General features: G+C 39.4%; 1 long non-coding RNA gene across 2 annotated transcripts in view; it reads left to right on the top strand.

Moving 5' to 3' along the window:
• The window catches only part of LOC106084905 (uncharacterized), a 417,203-nt gene that overhangs the window by 59,546 nt on the left and 339,047 nt on the right, over nucleotides 1-18,610 (top strand). For both annotated transcript variants that reach the window (XR_009398537.1, XR_009398536.1), the window contains exon 2: nucleotides 748-791. This is a non-coding gene — a long non-coding RNA (uncharacterized LOC106084905). The remainder of the gene's footprint in view (nucleotides 1-747; nucleotides 792-18,610) is intronic.

The following is an 18,610-nucleotide window of genomic DNA, read 5'->3' on the forward strand; positions in this document are numbered from 1 at the left end:
ATGACTTCTAGAATGATCAGCATTCATTTATGATCCGAATCGGACTATAACTTGATATAGCTCCAATAGTAAAACAGTTTTTATTCAACATTCTTTGTTTGCCTACGAATAGAACTCGACAAATGCGTTCCATGGTGGAGGGTATATAAGATTCGGCCCGACCGAACTTAGCACGCTCTTGTTTTAATTTATTTTTTTATCAATTACTTCTTTTTAAAAACGGTGATTGATACTATCGTTTTCGTGATTGAAGCAGTTTCAAGTAACAAAATTTAAAGGATCAATCATGATCGAAACAGATTTTTTCTGTACACCAAGCAGTCTTAGATCTTTCAGACCTCACATATAATGCTCTCCAGAAAGATCTGTTAATATATATGACCCAGTATACAGAAGATCGGATAGCTCCTTGTTGAAGTTCCGCACTTGGGGTTTTGTTATAACAAGAGTCCGGCTTTTTATGCAATATTATATTTTCCCATCTATTATTTGATAAATGTTGTGGTATTTTCCAAGATTTTTTTTTGTAAAATTATATTGACTTGAAAACTTCACTTCTATTCCGCTAGTAAGTATGGATTATGCTAAGGTATTTACCTAAAAATAAATGGAAAATTTTCGATTTTGCATAAAAATCCGGACTCTAGTTATGACATCTTACAGCCATGATATATACAATCCATATCGGACCATACCACCTATATAAGCTTTTGTTAATAAATTTGTTTTTTTTTTATTATTTTTCAGAAATTCATCAAAATGGAAAAATTTATCGCGCAAAGAGGCCATCGGTGAGTCTATTGAACATTATAAATCAGTTTTTTATTATTCGATTCTTGGTTTCAAGAGCTTTTTGCTTCTTCATCAACCTTAACAAATTATACTCTTAGATATATTTTTTTTAAGCTGAATACATTTAACAAGACTTTCAAGATCATAATTCCCTATTGGACTCACATTATTTAATGTGCTTAGCTTATATGCTATCTCCTTTCAAATACTTACTTTACTTTAATTAGCCATTACGGAAAATGTATTCCTCTAGCCGAACGTAAAATATATGTCCAAGCTCCTCGATCTTCAGAGCTTCTTCTCCAATCTAAGACACCTAGTTATGAGATGTTGCTCTCCACTTGGTCACTCCATCGGAGTTTTGGTCGGCCCCTTTCGCGTTTTCTTTTATGGCCACCTTCAAAAGATTTCCTTGCTGGGCTTCTTCATTCATTCTAATTATATGACCTAGCTAACGCAACCGTTGTATTTTGATGCGTTTAACTATGCTATAGTCGTCATAGAGCTTGTGGTTCAGACAGTCGCCGGCTATTAAATAAATAAGTTAATAAGCGTAATTTACGCATGTTTTCCAGTTATGACTGATTATTTAGCAATACTTTTTTTCAATTTAGTTTTTTCCGCTCATTAAAGGTTAAGGAAATTATCATAACAGTTGGTCCTTTTGCCGCTTACTAAGTAAATAAGAGAAAGCTTGAAATTAATTCATTAAAGCTACAAAAGTCGTGTTTGGTTACTAACACAACAGCTTGTATGGGAGCATTTTATGGGACTGGGATTTTTATGGTCATTTATAAGCCCATATGTAGCGAAGTCATGTCTATTCTTATATCCAGCGAGCTAGAACAGGAGTAGTTAAAGCAATTTATGGCTCTTAATGGTCACCTTTCTATGGCAATATGCAAATAAAACTTTAACAATGTAATTTTATATTAATAAATTATTTTTCCAGCGCCAGCACAGAGTGGGCTGGATAGGGAGTTGGTCTTTTGCCATTTCAATGAGTTGCAATTTAAATTTTTAATTTAAAACATCCTTTGTCAACAGATTAGATAATATTTCACAATGTCTTTTGGCCAATAATTCAAGGTGAAATTGTTTTAATTTACAAAATGCCTGTACCTCCTTCTGCATAGTTTTGCTGCCATTCCAGCATGGTTTACGCATTTGATATTTGTAATCTTTTGCCATCTGCAACTGTGCAGAAAAGACCAAGGCTGACGAGACTCGAAAATCCATAGAAATATTTTTTCTTGGAATAAACAACGAGTGAACTGGAAAAAAGAATCAAAATGTTGGCAAAGGCTATATATATGCATGGCTAAAAAACTGTGGCAGCGATGGATAAAAAAAGTTCGAACCACAGCTAGGACATGGGCTGGTACGGAGGGCCATCATAAAAAAGTATAACAAAATTATTTTAATGCCCTATCGGCACTGCATTGATGGCCATCACCAGCTAGCATGGCGACAATGTTGCTCCCTGTCTGTGGCCACGCCCACTTCCGCTCTTTATAGGCTCATAACATTTTGGAATGGAATTGACGCCCAGGCTCCTGCTGCCATTGCAGCAGGAAAATTTGGCACTTTTCTTGCCTCTTTTTTCTTGATTTTATGTGTTTCCTTGTCAAGTTTTTGGAATAAATGAAAGGGAGGAGTGGTCGATGTCAGTGCTCTTAAATAGAGCATTTTCTGGGCTTGCATTATTATGTTTAGTACCAGATGATATCAATACAGCAGCCAGTTACTGGCATCATTTTTATGATCATCCCATAAATTGAACTCTAATTGAATTGTTGTTGTTTACAAGAAAATGATTGTCCTTTAAAATGATGTTAAATTATTATTCGATAATTTTGTTGTTGCTTAGAAGTCACAACATCTCACTCAAGTGTGAACATTTTAATTGGTTTTGAATTTTGATGTTGATATTATAATCGATAAGAATGTGAGTTTAACTTAGCAAAGAAGAACACTACGTATAATATGTCAGCCAAATCGAATAGTCATTGCGTCATTTTGGCTAGGTAAAGTTGAAAAGAGAGTTCTGATATTAACCCGCCCTTTGTCACCATGGACGTACACTTAAGCCAGTGATCAGCTTGGTGTGCGCCCTATAGAGGTTCTTAAGGTGAAATGCGTTTCATGCAAATCAGTTAACAATAGCGACTAGGGACCGATTTGGACCATAACTGACATGAACGTTGAAAATCATAACAAAAGCCATCATGCAAAATTTTAGCTCTCATTACGAGCTCTAGAAGCTAAGTCGCGAGATCGATTATATCTAATAATATCTGGCTCATTTCGAGTCCCAACCGACAGCAGTAAGAACTACATGCGCAAAATTTCGGGTGACTACATTTACTCGTTCAAAAGTAAACGCATTTTCCATAGACAGAAGGACGGAAAGCGTTAGATCAAGAACATATAATCTTTTTAGGGCCTGAGACCAGTTTCTAGATGCTACAAACGGAATGAAGAAGTTAGTATACCCCTATCCACCATTATTACTCTGTGAATTTTGCAAGAATAGATACAGCTACGAATAAAACAACTAAAGAACAACGGCTTGATCGAATTTCGGATACTCACAGAATACAGATCATTTGCCTCAACCAATTTTTTGCCAACTGCAAATTTTTTGTTGTGTTAACCAATGTGGGTCTTGAGGTTATTGTCTATTTAATGTAATTGATACCAAAAATAGTAAATGTGCGACGTCGTCGTTCAACACGCTGCTGTTCGTTCTTATTCTCTCTCACTCTCTACTTATTGCTCTTTAACAACAATTTTATTTATTTTGCCCCTGGGGAGATCATTATTGAAAATTTTGCCCGCATCCTCTAGCCTACCGACATCATTTTCTTAATGATGAAATAACGCAATAAATTAAAAAAAAGCAACTTTTTTTAATTTTTGTTTCGTTTTTTTTTCCGAATCTTCAAAATAAAATTAAAAAAAAAACAAGTGAAAAGCCGTTAAGTTCGGCCGGGCCGAACTTTGGATACCCACCACCTCGGTACCTTATGTCTCATATCAGTTATATCTATATCAAATCTGTACCGTTCTGGGTCAAATTGAAGAAGAACGTCGAGGAGCCTAACACAACTCACTGTCTCAAATCTCAGCGATATTGGACAATGAATGCGCCTTTTGTGGCTTTAAAACCTAAAACCGATAGATCGGTCCATATGGATCCAAATCTAACCGATCAGGGCCAAATTGAAGAAAGACGTCAAGGGGTCTAAGACAACTCGCTGCCTCAAATTTCAGCGATATCGGACAATAAATGCGCCTTTCATGGCCCCGAGACCCAAAACCGAGAGATCGGTCTATATACAGCTATATCCAAATCTGGGCCGATCTGAGCCAAATTGACGAAGGGTGTCGGAGTGCCTAACACAACTTATTGTTCCAAATTTCAGCAAAATCGGATAGAAAATGTGACTTTTATGGGCCTAAGACCATAAATCGGAGGATCTGTCTATATTGCAGCTATATCCAAATCTGGAACGATCTGGGCCAAATTGAAGAATGATATCAAAGGGCCTAACACAACTGACTATCCAAAATTTCAGCAAAATCGGATAATAAATGTGGCTTTAATGGGCCAAGACCCTAAATCGGAGGATCGGTCTATATGGCAGCTATATCCAAATCCGGACCGATCTGGCCCAAATTGATTAATGATGTCGGAGGGCCTAACACAACAAAATCGGGTAGTAAATGTGGCTTTTATGGGCCTAAGACGCTAAATCGGGGGATTGGTCTATATGGCAGCTATGTCCAAATCTGCATCCATCTGGGCTAAATTTATAAATGATGTCGAAGTGCCTAACGCAACTCACTGTCCCAAATTTCAGCAAAATCGGATAATAATTGTGGCCTTTATGGGCCTAAGACCCTAAATCGGCCGTTCGGTGTATATGGGGGCTATATCAAGATATAGTCCGATATAGCCCATCTTCGAACTTAACCTGCCTATGGACAAAACAAGAATCTGTGCAATGTTTCAGCTCAATATCTCTATTTTTAAAGACTGAAGCGTGATTTCATGAACGGCCATGAACACTTTCTTTCAACACTTTCTTCTATGAACACTTTCTTTTTATCCCTTTTAATGTATCATAGTGTGGTTCAAACAATTAAAATTTATTTCACATTTTATCTCTTTGTTATTACAATCGAATTCCAACCAATGATTTCTCTGGATGTACCCACCACCTCGGATATTTATATCATTCTTATACCCTGCACCATGGGATGGGGGTATATCATCATTTCATTTAAAACACCTCGAAATATTCGTATATTTGCCTAAGACCCCACAAAGTATATTTTCTTGTAAATAATGTCAAGACATTTTTCAACGACCGTCGGCCTGTCGAAAGCAACGTAACTTTCGAAGAAGTAAAGCTAGGCCATTGAAACGCAAATACTTCTTATTGGTGTAAATCGCTTGGGATTGTGAATGGGCTATATCGTTCAATGTTTTGATATAGCTGTCATATAAACCGATCCAGGATCTTGACTCCTTGAGCCACCGGAGGGCGCAATTCTTATTCGAATCGGGTGAAATTGTTCACAAGTTGTTTTGTTATGACTTCCAATAACTGTTGCAAGTATTGTTCAAATCGGTTCATATCAAATCTCCCATATAAACCGATTTTGGATTTTGACTTCTTGAGCCTCTAGAGGGCGCAATTGTAATTTGATTTGTTTGGTTTTGCGTAAAGTGTTTGGTTTTGTCTCGCAACAACTATGCCAAGCATGGTCTAAAACAGTTCATAACCTGATAAAGCTCCCATATAAACAGTTCTCCCGATTATACTTCTTAAACCACTAGAGGGCTCAATTCTTACCCAATTTGGCTGAAATTGTGTACAACGACTTCTCCCATGACCTTCAAATATGGTCTTAATCGGTCTCAAGCCTGATACAGCTCCCATGTCAACCGATCTCTCGATTTCATTTTTGAGCCCCTAAAGGGTGCAACTCTTATCCGAATTGGCTGAAGTTTTATACAATGACTTCTACTATGGTCTCCAATATTCATTTCAATTATGATCCGAATCGGACCATATTTGATTGACAAATCCCGATGATGAAACACCGGTTGAATTACAAGCAGTTTCCAAAAGACTGTCTCCTTGGCTTAGGGAGATATAATCTGCTTGTATCAGCAAAAATTCAGATTTTGTCCGTAAACATCAGAACCACCTCCATCATCGATCGGTGTCGGTGAGGTGTAACCGGTTCATGGAGTGGGATCATTTGCGATCTTGCTCTGGCTTTACATCACTACGGGAGTATAGTCACACTGAATGTGTTGCAAAGTGCAGCGGGTCACATGCGTCTTCGTCGTCGCCTTCGGCGTTTTCGTCGACGAACTTTATGACCTTCCCGACGTCTCCCGTGCGGCAATATACACAACAGCAGCATCCCATTCCTATTATTCCCAGGCCTGTGCCGGTAAGTGTGTCTTTTTTGCAATTGAGTTGCAATGGTCTGAGAGGCACGATCAACAAGTAGCAGATTTTATGAGTCGGAAGACCATATTGGTTCTGGCAATCCAGGAGAAAAGTTGACCAACACCTGCAGCTTGCACAGTTGTCACAGGTACATATGCTACGTAAGGATCGCTTAAGGAATGGAGGTGGGGAATTGGCCTTCGTTATACACCATTCCGTGCAGTATAGACCCATCTCGATTGCGCGTGGTACTAGTGAACCCAACATGGAGTGCATGGTGATAGCAGTGAAGTCCGGTACTGCCGAGATATAGTTATGTAGATACCTCCGGTTGGTAGTTGTGACCCAGTTAATGGCCAAGCTTACAACCCCGACATAAGTGGGTTACTATCTGGCCATATTTGTCTGGTTCTAGGGGACTTTAATGCTCATCACACTTCATGGCATTATCCCTTCGGTAACGACCAGCGTGACATAGCTTTGGCAGAGGAGATTGAAACCTCCATGTTTTCCACAGTGAATGAGGATGCCCTCACCAGGATTACGAGGAGATGCAGCAGCTCGCCAGTCATCTCAACTGCATCCCCTGATCTCCTGAGTGACGTATCCTGGCAAGCCGTCATTACTTTGGGATCAGACAACCTCACCATAATTCTCTTTAACGACCGACCACCCGACTTCATAACATCTGAGCGCCGGACGTTATTCAATCGGAAGAAGGCCGATTGAGTCGGCTTCAGAGAGTACACCTTTCACCGCTTCAGTGAACTGACACCCCCTCGTAAGTGCTAGGTGGCCGAGAGGAAATTCCTAGACATCATTAACGCAACAGCCGCTTGCTTTATATCAGCCGGTCGAATACCCCAAGTGCGGCCCAATTTCTCGGCGCAGGCAGTGGTACTCGCAGACGAGCGTGATGGAATTCGTTGCATGGACCCCATAAACCCAGTGAGCTGAATCTGGAAATAAACAGGGTAGTCAACGAACATAAGCGGAATTTGTGGGTAGAATACTTGGTGCAATGTAACTTAGGCACTGGTTTAGGTAAGCTGTGGTCTACTGTTAAATCACTCTCGAACCCCGGTAGACGGGATGACAGGACCTCAGTCACTTTTGGCAACGTAACCTTAACTGATTCCAAGAGATGCGCTAGGTTGTTCAACCGCCAATTTATTGTACATCCCGAAAGTGACAGGGCATGGAGGAGAGCCATTCATCTTATCCGTGGTCTTCGAGCCTATGAACAGCCATCACAATTTGCCGTGGGCGAAGTTACGAATGTCATCCTTGACGCCGTCGCAATCTCTACACTCATGCTAAAGAATCTGGATCTACCTGGAGTTGGGTACTTTACAACTATCCTCAACCTGCCTTTTAACACTCTTATATTGTAGTTCCCGATATATCGAAGATGGGCAGAGTAATCCCTCTACTGAAGCCTGGTAAGGACCCGAGTTAGGAGGAGTCGTACAGACCGATCTCCCTTCTCTCCAATACGCTTGAGGCACTACTGGCTTCGAATCCGGGCGAGACCATCACAAAAAAAATTTTCAGCGATGATTTTCTCTTCCTAATACTGGCAACATTTGTGGGGTACTATGCCATGTAAAACTTCTCTCCAAAGAGGTGTCGCACTGCGGCACGCCGTTCGGACTCGGCTATAAAAAGGAGGCCCCTTATCTTTGAACTTAAACTTGAATCGGACTGCACTCATTAATATGTGAGAAGTTTGCCCCTGTTCCTTAGTTCAATGTTCATGGGCAAAATTTGCAATTTTTGGTATATCTCCGGCAATGTTTTACATCTACAATACCTATCCTCCAATCCATATACTGATGACGTGGTTATTGCGGTAAGGGGAAACTTTTCAAGCACTCTTAGACATATATTTCAAGAAGCTCTACATAGGACGACGAAGTGGGCTACCGAAAATGGTCTTGGCGTAAATCTGTCTAAGATGCAAGTTGTTCTTTTCAGCAGGAGATACAAGTTACCACAGTGTCACCTGTCTCCTTGGGAGGAGAGAATGATCCCATTTACTGAAGGCGCAAAATACCTGAACGTTTTGCTGGACAGGAAATTGAACTTCAAATGAAATAAGTTTGGAAGGGCTCTTGCCCTATACACCCGCAAAAGAGTCATTGGCAAAAGTTGGGGAATCAACCACATGTCATGCATTTGGTACATACTGCAGTTGTGAGACCTATAATGCTGCATGCTATTGTAGTTTGGTGGATGTGCTTCATAACTTCGCCTACTGTTGAACACTCAGCTTGAGACAGAGGTTGGCTTTTAAACGCCTGTCCTTCATGGAAGCAAGTACGTGCCTTTGCATGATCTCATCGCACCTCCCGTCGAAACCATTCGGTCCTTTCCATGAATCTCCAGAGACTTCCCAGAGGCACTTTGCAAGATCACCCAGATCGCAGAAAAACATCCCCACCAGAAAGAAAAGCCTGAGTCCTTGCAGGCTTTAGCGTCCATATAATGGATATTACGTGGATTTGGATTTATAAAGTACATGTGGGGTATTATATAACCGCTCGACTTTGCCCCACTTGACTTGTTACTCATTACTTTCCTATTCCGTTAGTTCAGACCACTAGTTTCAAGTTCTGAGCTCGGCCCTGATGGTGAATGGCAAATGACATTGTTTTCAATTGTCATACATGTTTCTGTTCGCCTTCGATTTGTTATGCCTCAATTCTCATTTAAATTCCAACATTTCTTTAGGTGGCTTAACTTTGTTTGGGTAGTGGTGGTGGTGGGGGGAGGTCTGTTACTTGTTACTGGTCTTAGCCACGAATAATAATTATCTCTCACAATATTTGGGCAAATTTTGGCGCAATAACATCGTAATGACCTGCTTCTGCAAACAATGTGTGATGAGCCAAAAATCCCTCTAAAGGAAATGGGCCACAGTAATAAATTAATACTGATCCTTTGACTCGACCAAGGAAGCACTTTTACAAAAAGAAAGACGACAAAATCAGCGTCGGCGGCAACGACGGAGGTGGCATGAAAACCTGCACTCAATCTTTGTTTAATTTTGGCAAATCGTGCCAGTGTGACAGCTGGGGTCCTTCAAGTGGTTTGCGGTATTGGTGGTGGCAATGGCATATCGACCAACAAACATGGACACAACACTTAGCCTATTGGCATGGAGGGCGAGTCACCGTAATGTTTTTCTATGGCAGGCCTTTGCCAATGTAATTTGTTAAAGGTTAAAAGAAAATTGCATATAGCATACAAGTACATAGACAAGGTCCTTGTATGGTATGCTGGAAAACTGTCTCGTTGATTCCCAATACCATAAATATGTGGAACAAGGCCTACATGTTTCGTTTATATGTAACAACAAAGAAAACAGTAACACATTTGCTACATAACGAGGTAGCTTATTCATGCGACTATGTGTGCCACCAATGATAACAACAGCAATTTGTAAACTTGGTTAGTGGTTTGTTTATATTATTAGTTCAGCTGTTTCTCTTTTGGGCCTCATTCTTATTCCTCGATGCTCTGCCTGCCGCCAGTTCATATGGTGCAACAATAATTTCGTCCTTACATATTTTCACCAAACTAGGACACAATTTTTTTAATTACATTTCCAAAGCCAAGAAAAAAGGAATTTATTTATTTCTGATGCCAACAAAATTTCCGTCAAGGAAAGGAAATGCATAAAGCAAAGGGCGTTAAAAACAGTAAAGGACCATAAAAGAAAGCCCAAAATGAGAAAGGCCACATCCTTTTTTAGTTTTTTTTTATACCCACCGAAGGATGGGGGTATATTCATTTTGTCATTCCGTTTGCAACACATCGAAATATCCATTTCCGACCCTATAAAGTATATATATTCTTGATCAGCGTAAAAATCTAAGACGATCTAGACATGTCCGTCCGTCTGTCCGTCTGTCCGTCTGTCTGTTGAAATCACGCTACAGTCTTCAAAAATAGAGATATTGAGCTGAAATCTTGCACAGATTCTTTTTTTGTCCATAAGCAGGTTAATTTCGAAGATGGGCTATATCGGACTATATCTTGATATAGCCCCCATATAGACCAATCCGCCGATTTAGGGTCTTAGGCCCATAAAAGCCACACTTATTATCCGATTTTGTTGAAATTTGGGACAGTGAGTTGTGTTAGGCCCTTCGACATCCTTTGTCAATTTGGCTCAGATCGGCCCAGATTTGGATATAGCTGCCATATAGACCGATCCTCCGATTTAGGGTCTAAGGCCCATAAAAGCCACATTTATGGTCCGATTTCGCTGAAATTTGGGACAGTGAGTTGTGTTAGGCCCTTCGACATCCTTTGTCAATTTGGCTCAGATCGGTTCAGATTTGGATATAGCTGCCATATAGACCTATCCTCCGGTTTAGTGTCTTAGGCCCACAAAAGCCACATTTATTATCCGATTTTGATGAAATTCGGGGCAGTGAATTGTGTAAGGCCCATCGACATCCTTCGTTAATTTGGCTCAGATCGGTCCAGATTTGGATATAGCTGCCATATAGATCGATCCTCCGATTTATGGTGTAAGGCCCATAAAAGCCACATTCATTATCCGATTTTGCTGAAATTTGGGACAGTGAGATGTGTTAGGCCCTTTGACATATTTCTTCAATTTGGTCCAGATCGGTTCAAATTTGGATATAGCGGCCATATAGACCGATTTCTTGATTTAAGGTTTAGGGGCCATAAAAGAGGCATTTATTGTCCGATTTCGCCGAAATTTGGGACAGTGCTTAGTGTTAGGCTCTTCGACATGTTTATGCAACTTGGCCCAAATCGGTCCAGATTTGGATATAGCTGCCATGTAGACCGATATCTCGATTTAAAGTCTTGGCCCCATAAAAGGCGCATTTATAATCCGATTTCACAGAAATTTGACACAGTGACTTATGTTCGGCTTTTCGACATCCGTGTCGTATATAGTTCAGATCGGTATGAGGTATATGAGTATAAGGTATGAAATTTTCACCGAATTTTGATGAAAGGTGGTTTACATATATACCCGAGGTGGTGGGTATCCAAAGTTCGGCCCGGCCGAACTTAACGCCTTTTTACTTGTTTTGGTTCATTTTTGTACACAAAAACAAATGCCCATGCCAGCACTCAGCGACCGCAATGAAATTTGGCTTGGAGTATCTTTTTTTCTTGCAAATGGCAACATTTACCACTAGCATTAATCGAATTTGAAATATTCCACTGAGTTGGTGAGACTTTGAAAAGTCAAATTAGAACGTGTACCACAACAAATAAATGCGAAAAAAAAAACCAGTAAGGAATGGCAAATGCAAGGCGGTGCCCAACATCTGCCCAACAAGTGCAGAGTGGGAGCTACATCTAATTCTGAACCAGTTTCGATGAAACTCGGCGGATGTTTTCTGATGGGTTATTAAACTATCCGTATCAAATTTCGAGCAAATATGTTCAAACTGTAATAACTACGGTTGACAAATGATAATTATTGCAAATTACCAAAAGTCTGACAAATTTATATATGGGAGCTATATTTCAATTAGAACCGATTTCAATGAAATTCACCACTAAAGTCAAGAGTTAAGAGAATCCTTCTTGCCAAATTTTGATAGAATCGGGTAACAAAAGACCTCATTATTGCAATATTAGTCCAAATCAGACGAACATATATAAAAAAGCTAAATCCAAAACTGAACCAAATTTTTCAATTTCAATAGGCTTCGTCTCTACGCCAAAAAAAAAACTTATGACCAAATTTGAGGAATCTGAAAGTGATTCTGAGTCGATCGGTATACTTATCAATGGGTCTATCTCTCTTCCTTCTGCTAGTTACAAAAAATTCACAAATTTATAACACCTGATACCACAGTGGTGGTGTAGAGTATATAAAATATGTAGGTTAGGTTAGGTTAGAAAGAGGGTACAGATATTAATCCGCCCATGCCACTATGGGCATACACCTAAGCCAGTAATCGGCTTGTTGTGCGCTCTAAAAACTATTAAGTAACCTCTAACAAGTAAAAAGGCATTGAGTTCGGCCGGGCCGAACTTTGGAATATGTGAAAACCCCCTTTCGTCACAATCCGATGAAAATTGGATGACTTATGCACCCAAATTTGGCACGAGCATTGAGAGGTCTTACAAATATTAGTCACTGTTGAATTTTGTATTTCAAATTTCAACAAAATCGGGTAATAAATAAAGCTTTTATGAGCTTCAGACCCTAAACCGGTATATCGGTCTTTATGACAGCTATATTTAAATATAGTCCGATCCAAACCATATTTGGGGCGGATGTCGGGAGACCTAAAACTACTCACTGTTTCAAATTTCAGCGAAATCGGTTAAAAAATAAAGCTTTTATGGGTTTCATCGGAAGGTTGGTCTATATGACAGCTATATCTATATATAGTCCGATCTAAACCATATTTGGGTCCTATATTAGGAGGCGTAAAACGACTAAGTATAGTCTGATCTCAACCATACTCAGATCAGATCTCAAGAGGCTTAAAATAACCCAATGTTTCAAATTTCAGCGGAATCGGATGAAAAATAAAGCTTTTATGGGCTTCAGACCCTTTATCGGCAGATAGGTCTATAGTCAGCTAGATCTAAATATAGCCCGATCTAAACTATATTTAGGTGAGATATTAGTAGGCCTAAAACTACTCACTGTTTTAGGCCTACTCACTGGGACAGTGAGTTGTGTTAGGCCCTTCGACATCCTTTGTCAATTTGGCTCAGATCGGTTCAGATTTGGATATAGCTGCCATATAGACCTATCCTCCGGTTTAGTGTCTTAGGCCCACAAAAGCCACATTTATTATCCGATTTTGATGAAATTCGGGGCAGTGAATTGTGTAAGGCCCATCGACATCCTTCGTTAATTTGGCTCAGATCGGTCCAGATTTGGATATAGCTGCCATATAGATCGATCCTCCGATTTATGGTGTAAGGCCCATAAAAGCCACATTCATTATCCGATTTTGCTGAAATTTGGGACAGTGAGATGTGTTAGGCCCTTTGACATATATCTTCAATTTGGTCCAGATCGGTTCAAATTTGGATATAGCGGCCATATAGACCGATTTCTTGATTTAAGGTTTAGGGGCCATAAAAGAGGCATTTATTGTCCGATTTCGCCGAAATTTGGGACAGTGCTTAGTGTTAGGCTCTTCGACATGTTTATGCAACTTGGCCCAAATCGGTCCAGATTTGGATATAGCTGCCATGTAGACCGATATCTCGATTTAAAGTCTTGGCCCCATAAAAGGCGCATTTATAATCCGATTTCACAGAAATTTGACACAGTGACTTATGTTCGGCTTTTCGACATCCGTGTCGTATATAGTTCAGATCGGTATGAGGTATATGAGTATAAGGTATGAAATTTTCACCGAATTTTGATGAAAGGTGGTTTACATATATACCCGAGGTGGTGGGTATCCAAAGTTCGGCCCGGCCGAACTTAACGCCTTTTTACTTGTTTTGGTTCATTTTTGTACACAAAAACAAATGCCCATGCCAGCACTCAGCGACCGCAATGAAATTTGGCTTGGAGTATCTTTTTTTCTTGCAAATGGCAACATTTACCACTAGCATTAATCGAATTTGAAATATTCCACTGAGTTGGTGAGACTTTGAAAAGTCAAATTAGAACGTGTACCACAACAAATAAATGCGAAAAAAAAAAACCAGTAAGGAATGGCAAATGCAAGGCGGTGCCCAACATCTGCCCAACAAGTGCAGAGTGGGAGCTACATCTAATTCTGAACCAGTTTCGATGAAACTCGGCGGATGTTTTCTGATGGGTTATTAAACTATCCGTATCAAATTTCGAGCAAATATGTTCAAACTGTAATAACTACGGTTGACAAATGATAATTATTGCAAATTACCAAAAGTCTGACAAATTTATATATGGGAGCTATATTTCAATTAGAACCGATTTCAATGAAATTCACCACTAAAGTCAAGAGTTAAGAGAATCCTTCTTGCCAAATTTTGATAGAATCGGGTAACAAAAGACCTCATTATTGCAATATTAGTCCAAATCAGACGAACATATATAAAAAAGCTAAATCCAAAACTGAACCAAATTTTTCAATTTCAATAGGCTTCGTCTCTACGCCAAAAAAAAAACTTATGACCAAATTTGAGGAATCTGAAAGTGATTCTGAGTCGATCGGTATACTTATCAATGGGTCTATCTCTCTTCCTTCTGCTAGTTACAAAAAATTCACAAATTTATAACACCTGATACCACAGTGGTGGTGTAGAGTATATAAAATATGTAGGTTAGGTTAGGTTAGAAAGAGGGTACAGATATTAATCCGCCCATGCCACTATGGGCATACACCTAAGCCAGTAATCGGCTTGTTGTGCGCTCTAAAAACTATTAAGTAACCTCTAACAAGTAAAAAGGCATTGAGTTCGGCCGGGCCGAACTTTGGAATATGTGAAAACCCCCTTTCGTCACAATCCGATGAAAATTGGATGACTTATGCACCCAAATTTGGCACGAGCATTGAGAGGTCTTACAAATATTAGTCACTGTTGAATTTTGTATTTCAAATTTCAACAAAATCGGGTAATAAATAAAGCTTTTATGAGCTTCAGACCCTAAACCGGTATATCGGTCTTTATGACAGCTATATTTAAATATAGTCCGATCCAAACCATATTTGGGGCGGATGTCGGGAGACCTAAAACTACTCACTGTTTCAAATTTCAGCGAAATCGGTTAAAAAATAAAGCTTTTATGGGTTTCATCGGAAGGTTGGTCTATATGACAGCTATATCTATATATAGTCCGATCTAAACCATATTTGGGTCCTATATTAGGAGGCGTAAAACGACTAAGTATAGTCTGATCTCAACCATACTCAGATCAGATCTCAAGAGGCTTAAAATAACCCAATGTTTCAAATTTCAGCGGAATCGGATGAAAAATAAAGCTTTTATGGGCTTCAGACACTTTATCGGCAGATAGGTCTATAGTCAGCTAGATCTAAATATAGCCCGATCTAAACTATATTTAGGTGAGATATTAGTAGGCCTAAAACTACTCACTGTTTTAGGCCTACTCACTGGGACAGTGAGTTGTGTTAGGCCCTTCGACATCCTTTGTCAATTTGGCTCAGATCGGTTCAGATTTGGATATAGCTGCCATATAGACCTATCCTCCGGTTTAGTGTCTTAGGCCCACAAAAGCCACATTTATTATCCGATTTTGATGAAATTCGGGGCAGTGAATTGTGTAAGGCCCATCGACATCCTTCGTTAATTTGGCTCAGATCGGTCCAGATTTGGATATAGCTGCCATATAGATCGATCCTCCGATTTATGGTGTAAGGCCCATAAAAGCCACATTCATTATCCGATTTTGCTGAAATTTGGGACAGTGAGATGTGTTAGGCCCTTTGACATATTTCTTCAATTTGGTCCAGATCGGTTCAAATTTGGATATAGCGGCCATATAGACCGATTTCTTGATTTAAGGTTTAGGGGCCATAAAAGAGGCATTTATTGTCCGATTTCGCCGAAATTTGGGACAGTGCTTAGTGTTAGGCTCTTCGACATGTTTATGCAACTTGGCCCAAATCGGTCCAGATTTGGATATAGCTGCCATGTAGACCGATATCTCGATTTAAAGTCTTGGCCCCATAAAAGGCGCATTTATAATCCGATTTCACAGAAATTTTACACAGTGACTTATGTTCGGCTTTTCGACATCCGTGTCGTATATAGTTCAGATCGGTATGAGGTATATGAGTATAAGGTATGAAATTTTCACCGAATTTTGATGAAAGGTGGTTTACATATATACCCGAGGTGGTGGGTATCCAAAGTTCGGCCCGGCCGAACTTAACGCCTTTTTACTTGTTTTGGTTCATTTTTGTACACAAAAACAAATGCCCATGCCAGCACTCAGCGACCGCAATGAAATTTGGCTTGGAGTATCTTTTTTTCTTGCAAATGGCAACATTTACCACTAGCATTAATCGAATTTGAAATATTCCACTGAGTTGGTGAGACTTTGAAAAGTCAAATTAGAACGTGTACCACAACAAATAAATGCGAAAAAAAAAACCAGTAAGGAATGGCAAATGCAAGGCGGTGCCCAACATCTGCCCAACAAGTGCAGAGTGGGAGCTACATCTAATTCTGAACCAGTTTCGATGAAACTCGGCGGATGTTTTCTGATGGGTTATTAAACTATCCGTATCAAATTTCGAGCAAATATGTTCAAACTGTAATAACTACGGTTGACAAATGATAATTATTGCAAATTACCAAAAGTCTGACAAATTTATATATGGGAGCTATATTTCAATTAGAACCGATTTCAATGAAATTCACCACTAAAGTCAAGAGTTAAGAGAATCCTTCTTGCCAAATTTTGATAGAATCGGGTAACAAAAGACCTCATTATTGCAATATTAGTCCAAATCAGACGAACATATATAAAAAAGCTAAATCCAAAACTGAACCAAATTTTTCAATTTCAATAGGCTTCGTCTCTACGCCAAAAAAAAACTTATGACCAAATTTGAGGAATCTGAAAGTGATTCTGAGTCGATCGGTATACTTATCAATGGGTCTATCTCTCTTCCTTCTGCTAGTTACAAAAAATTCACAAATTTATAACACCTGATACCACAGTGGTGGTGTAGAGTATATAAAATATGTAGGTTAGGTTAGGTTAGAAAGAGGGTACAGATATTAATCCGCCCATGCCACTATGGGCATACACCTAAGCCAGTAATCGGCTTGTTGTGCGCTCTAAAAACTATTAAGTAACCTCTAACAAGTAAAAAGGCATTGAGTTCGGCCGGGCCGAACTTTGGAATATGTTAAAACCCCCTTTCGTCACAATCCGATGAAAATTGGATGACTTATGCACCCAAATTTGGCACGAGCATTGAGAGGTCTTACAAATATTAGTCACTGTTGAATTTTGTATTTCAAATTTCAACAAAATCGGGTAATAAATAAAGCTTTTATGAGCTTCAGACCCTAAACCGGTATATCGGTCTTTATGACAGCTATATTTAAATATAGTCCGATCCAAACCATATTTGGGGCGGATGTCGGGAGACCTAAAACTACTCACTGTTTCAAATTTCAGCGAAATCGGTTAAAAAATAAAGCTTTTATGGGTTTCATCGGAAGGTTGGTCTATATGACAGCTATATCTATATATAGTCCGATCTAAACCATATTTGGGTCCTATATTAGGAGGCGTAAAACGACTAAGTATAGTCTGATCTCAACCATACTCAGATCAGATCTCAAGAGGCTTAAAATAACCCAATGTTTCAAATTTCAGCGGAATCGGATGAAAAATAAAGCTTTTATGGGCTTCAGACCCTTTATCGGCAGATAGGTCTATAGTCAGCTAGATCTAAATATAGCCCGATCTAAACTATATTTAGGTGAGATATTAGTAGGCCTAAAACTACTCACTGTTTCAAAATTCAGCGAAATTGGGCAATAAATAAAGCTTTTATGGGCTTCAGACCCTTTACCGGGCGATCGGTCTATATGGCAGCTATATCTAAATATAGTCCGATCTGAACCATACTCAGGTCAGATCTCAGGAGGCTTAAAATAACCCAATGTTTCAAATCTCAGCGAAATTGGCCAATAAATAAAGCTTTTATGAGCTTCAGACCCTTTGTGGGCAGATCGGTCTATTTGGCAGCTACATCTAAATATAGTCCGATCTGAACCATACTTGAGTCAGATGACGAGACGCCTAAAACTACTCACTGTTTAAAATTTCAGAGAAATCGGATGAAAAATAAAGCTTTTATTGGCTTCAGACCCTTTATCGGCAGATCGGTATGTATGGCAGCTACATCTTAATATAGTCCATCTGAACCATACTTGAGTCAGATGTCGAGACGCCTAAAACTATTTACTGTTTAAAATTTCAGCTAAATCGGATGAAAACTTTTTTTGAGCATTAGACCCTTTAACGGAAAATCGGTCTATATAGCAGCTATAACCAAATGTGGTCCGATTTGGCCCGTCTAAGAACTTAATCAGCGTGCATCAAAAAGACGTATCTGTGCCAAATTTCAGCTTAATATGTCAATTTTAGAAACCTGTAGAGTGATTAGAACAGACGGACGGACAGACATACGGACTTCACACGGTGGGTATAACAAGTAAAAGCTTGCTAAGTTCGTTCAGGCCGAATCTTAGGAACCCACCACCATTCTAGATTTCTGCTAAAAAATTATGCAAAATAAATTTAGTTGAAGGACATAATTTTATTTAAGCCAAACTTAAAACAAGCAAAAATTAAAGATTCTAGGAACAGAACAAGGATGATCGAGAGACCGTTT

The sequence above is a fragment of the Stomoxys calcitrans genome, chromosome 5 (genome assembly GCF_963082655.1).
Source record: "Stomoxys calcitrans chromosome 5, idStoCalc2.1, whole genome shotgun sequence".
NCBI classification, from domain to species: domain Eukaryota; kingdom Metazoa; phylum Arthropoda; class Insecta; order Diptera; family Muscidae; genus Stomoxys; species Stomoxys calcitrans.